Consider the following 5,568-nt stretch of genomic DNA (forward strand, 5'->3'; position numbering starts at 1 on the left):
CTGCGCGGGACGCCAGCCTCTCCCGGCCGAATCCCTCACCACACTCAGCTCGCTGAAAGGATGAGTCGACTTATTCTATTCTGAACACTGACTACTGAAACGTCGCTACGAAACAAGCTCTCCCGTAGCGGTATTGGAACGGCAATGTATTCGTAGCAAAATGGTAACTACGGACAGCCCCAATCAAGGTTTAATAAAACTTTTGATGCATCTCCATAGGTCTGGGATGGATACATTGTTTTTGGTTCTCAATGATTGCTTTGTAATTTTTATTACATTGCGTTTATTAATTTTCAAAGTATGTAGTATAAATCTGTATGGTTATTGAAATTTTGCATGTAATATAGTCGTTTGAGCTTTTTAAACCATTATGTGATATTGAATAACGATAGACATAAAAAGGGTTTTAAAAAGGTGTTTATTTTAGATGAAGATGTAACATTAATGTAAATGATATAACATACAAATTACTAAGTAACTTATGTTTTTTAAATAGATGGGTTCGATACATAATAAGCTAATTAGCTCTACTTAAACTCGACTTGGTGTCCTAATTGTATATGCAAAAATATATATTATAATTTGATTAACCTTAAATGACCTACCTAATACCGAGCACTGAAAATAGCCGGATAAACTTTTATTTTAAGACCAATATAGAGCTGAGAACCGCCAACTTGTGGATTTAAGTTTGTACTTTGTCAAAGGAGTTGCAAAACCGGTGGGTAGTAACATTAAATTTAAATTTACCTGTGTTAATTCAGTTTAATAAAGTTTAAAAAAATTGTGGTGCTATATTGAACATTGAACATAGTAAATCAATGCAAAGTTTAAGAATCATTTGGGATCTGTATATATCTCTCTATAAAAGAGAAAGAGTTTGTTTGTTTGGACGGTTGAAGGCTTCTCTGGAATTATTGGCTGGAATTTAAACATGTTTTTTTCGTTACATAGTCATTTTATTGAGAAAGGCCTATATATAACATCACGCTAAAAGCAACAGGAGCTAGGCAGCGATGAAAAATGTTGCCTAAGTGGGGAAAATATACATTTCGAAAGCAGACAAAGTCACAGAGGTAAACTAGTAGTATATTTTGATTTATGAGCTTCCGCTATCGCAACTCTCTCGATTAACACGTTCCTGCATTCACTACCATTAATCATACTTATTTTTACCTAGATTTGACATTTATTTCTCATTCATATCCTTCCTCATTCTGGCATCCTTAAAAATTATTACACACCATATTATTATCATTAACTAGCTTTCCGCCCGCGGCTTCACCCGCGTAGTCAAAGAAAATCCTGCATAGTTCTAGTTCACGTGGGTTATCCTGGATAGCACTTATCAAATGTCCATTCTCCGGTGTTAAGATGTCTTTGTACCAAATTTCATCTTAATCGGTTCGGTGGTTTAGGCGTGAAGAAGAGACAAACAGACAGACAGAGTAACTTTCGCCTTTATAATATTAAAATTAATATAAGTTAGGAAGTCAAGATTACCTGTTATTTCAGTTTACATTTATAGGTGTTTTGTTTTCAGTAAACATATTATGATAATAAATATAAAGTTGAGAGTTGTTTAAATGTTGGCCACAGGTATTCGCAGCACGTCCGCAATTTTATCACCTTTTTTGCATTCAATATTTGAGTGTAACACTTTGAACACTTTTTCAGTTGAATTAAAATAAAATGTTACTTACTATTTTTTATAGATTTTGCTTAGAAGATGTCTATATTATGATAATTTTATTCTGGTACATAAGCTACATCACTACTTAGAACCATCAAAATCTGTTCAGCAATTTTAGCGCGAAAGATTAACAGTCATACCGTACATTCATACAATAGGTAAACTTAATTTACCTCCAAACGCGTTATGTAGGTTTTTATATAAAACTATAATAGTTAGCTTAGTAAATATTATCCAATTAATGACGTTAAGTTAGTACTATGAAGTCTAAATTTAGTTCCTGTAAAATGCAAGTATCATAAAATCAATATTTCAAATAGGTATCGTAAAAACGTTAGCTGGATGTCGCTACAGAAGCTGAAATTGAAAACCTGATGCCTACGCATCAACGTTGCATCGGAGATAAAATCGGATTTTCTTTAGCTCCTATGATACACTGATATTTCAAAGAACGATAACGAAGTCTGTATTTTATTTCAAAGTTTAGGAGTATATTCCCCGTTTTAATTAATGTTTATACTCGTATCTGCATGTAACGTAACTGTACATTTGAGTTCAGTACTTTACCGAGTTATGTTATAAATTAGGATATGTATCTAGTTAGATATATAAATACAAATTGAATTTATGCCCAAAAGCTACATAATAGTTCTAGTTGGTTAAGTATCCACATGTGAAATTTAATTAGAAATCGTTCAGCTTGTTTTCGCAATAACAAATCAAGCAAGCAATTCAGTAAAAGCTTTCGCGTTTATCACAACACTACGTTAGGATTAATCCATCAGTCCTCGGAATCACAGACACAATAGAAAATCTATTGTGTCGCGCCCCGATCGGGCCTTACGGTGGTCAATGGGTTAATCTACGTTATTAAATATCCATCTCATAAAAACATTAATTAGATCGTTCAAAAGAAAAAATGAATATAAAGTAATCCCGAGAAGCTTTCATGAACTGCATTAAAGCTATCTCAAACAAAAAGGATTAAATGGCTTTCGTTCCATTCCAATTCCAGTTTTTGTTAGTTTTTTTATTATACAACGTGTGGAGTGTTGATTTTACTTTGTTTATTAATATTCTGTTGGCAATTCTCTTTATTGCACAGTTGTTTCAGAAAATCAATAACTTTTTGTTCTTTTTTATTTCGTACAACGCGTGTAAGTTATAAATATGTACCTATAAGTTATAGACACTTGTGCTGTTTTGTGTTTTATTGTGTGTGTGATTGTGGTCTATGATTAAACGTTTCATCGAATTTGACGACGCGGTTGGCGCAGTGGTAAAGTAACTGCCTACTGAGCCGACGGTCCCGGGTTCGATCCCCGGTCAGGGCAAATATTTGTGTGATGAACTCAATTATTTGTTCTTGGGTCTGGGTGTTATTATCTATATATGTATTTATTAAATATTATATTTATCGTCGCCTAGTACCCACAACACAAGCCTTAATTGAGCTTACTGTGGGACTAGGTCGATTTGTGTAATAATGTCCTATAATATTTATTTATTTATTTATTATTTATCTATCTAAATATTCAGTCTGTGGTTACAGAAGCACCTGCTTCTGTACCTACATAGGCACCTAGATAACGATATATAATATACAGTAGATTGTCTTTAAGACCTCTGTCGTGATACATGTCTTGGTTCTATTTCTGTGTGACAATGAAATGGATCTATTGTAAGGTCTGAACTCTGAAGTATTGTGGGGTGGGTGTCGGTTTGTACTTCAACGCATTATACTTAGAACATAGATATACAATATTAATCTAATACATACCCAGAGGAAAGATTTGATTGTACGTTTGTGTGTTACGATTGAACAAAGATGGTACTTTACTGATAAAAAATTCTCTTCTTAATAATCACGATTGGTGAAGAGTGGAAGTAATGTTAATCTTTCTATGTTTTTACTTTTTATACAAACAAATGTACAATTTTATTATTTACGAATTTTAAATTCATGTTAGCTGTTGCGCAAATAAGGCTATAAATAGCGCTTAAATCGATACAGATCATATATTCTGTAATATATTTGACCCTTGAAAAGATTCCAGTCGTTAAACTATTGTTAGAGGTAAATTTGAACCTCATATATGCAGAGAGGTCTCAAGGGATATTGACCGCAATTTTGAAGTGAGCCTCTTGTTTACTGATTGATTATATTCAACCAATTCACTGATCGTTTAACCTAATTTATAAGTAAAACACAGTCTTCAATCAACGGGATTAGAAAAAAAAATACATTTGTGTAGGGAAAGGAAATCTGTAATAATCTGTTCTTTTTAGAAGAGAAGAAGGTGGGTAAGTTATTAGCAATATAATTATATATAACGAAACATCTTTCGTTTGTTATGTTTAAAACACTATTCCAAAAGAATTACTTAAACTTAATAGTCACGTAAGTTTAGATACAACAGATTTAAGCCGCCTGCTGTTCGCAATATTTAACCCGCTGTGACAAAGTTATGTTTCGGTAAACGCGTGGAAAATGATAGAATGCGAAACTACGAAAATTGCCTTAGTTGTTCCGTTATTCAGCCTCGTCTATCACAGGCTTAAGTAATTGAAGACACGTCTAAAATATGTAAATATTGTGTGGAGGAGCTCTTATAACTGTCATTTGTGACATTTCATCCCAGTCGTGTGTTTTATTGCAGACGTGGTATGAAGTAGAGTTATTATTTCTCATTCGTTTCAAGATCGTTTCACTTTACGGCTCTTGTATTGACTGAAGCTGAGGTTGGAGTGAAATCGAAATGTTTATTCGTATGTTCACGATCGTCGTATGTAATGTATTTTTATATCGAATATCATATAATTTGTAAAAGGTAGATCGTGGTGTAAATATGAAAATTTTCGTTTTTATAATGTCGATTTGAAATTAATGTAAATTTGAAAGTATGTGTAAATAGAGTGAAATCATTGATTTATTATGTTTACTATTTTGATAGTTAATAAATTGCCACATGTAATCTTGTGACCCATAAAAAAGTAAATGTTCTTACTAACGTATAAAGGAAGAAAATTTTTATTTAAAAATAAATATCATAAATAAATAAATAATATAATCTTGCTTCATGCGAATGTATCTTTGATGTCTTGATTCGCGTTTCTCTGTTTAAATTTTTATTTTTTTTCATATTGAACAAAAGTTTTAATACGTATCATTAAGAATATAAATAAACATACAAATCATTTAATATTTATATCCCGTATTACAGTCACAGAAAAATCCTTTCAGCAAATTGGGAAACAGAAAAATAACATAATATGTCACTGACCGCAATATTTACTGTAGGAACGTGATTATATTGTAAATGCTAGCGTTTTTCTATCAGCCCACTGAAACAATATGATTGAATTTTTTATTGCGGCAGACAGCAGGCGGCTAGGAATAATTATTTCATATTTATTTAATTATCAACCAATTATTGAAGTTCAAAGGAATAAGTTGAGTTTTGGATTAAGTGTCTTGATCCTCTTTCAGTGTTTTTAAGTTTACTTAAATAACTCTTGCACAGCCACGCCTGAAGTCGATCCTTAGTTTATAATCAAATAAGGAGAAGGGGGTTAATATTTTTATATTATTATTTCTATATATAGATACTCTATGTAGAGATAGATAGGGATTAAATAGAGCTCGAAAACTTGCCAAATAGAAGAACGGAAGGACATCTCGCCTTGGTGGTCTACTATTTCGAACGACTTGGAGCGAGCCCAAAAGAACAAACAGACAACCCAGGATAGACCATACTGGCGTATAACGATGAGAGCCGAGCCCAAATATAGGAATAGAGCAAAATAAGAGAGAGAGAGAGAGAGAGAGAGATGTAGAGATAGATAGCGATACTATATACCTGTTTTAAAATGTT

The sequence above is a fragment of the Colias eurytheme genome, chromosome 10 (genome assembly GCF_061535395.1).
Source record: "Colias eurytheme isolate Ceu_HAF_F1 chromosome 10, ilColEury1 Martin Lab GWU primary, whole genome shotgun sequence".
Taxonomy (NCBI): Eukaryota; Metazoa; Arthropoda; class Insecta; order Lepidoptera; family Pieridae; genus Colias; species Colias eurytheme.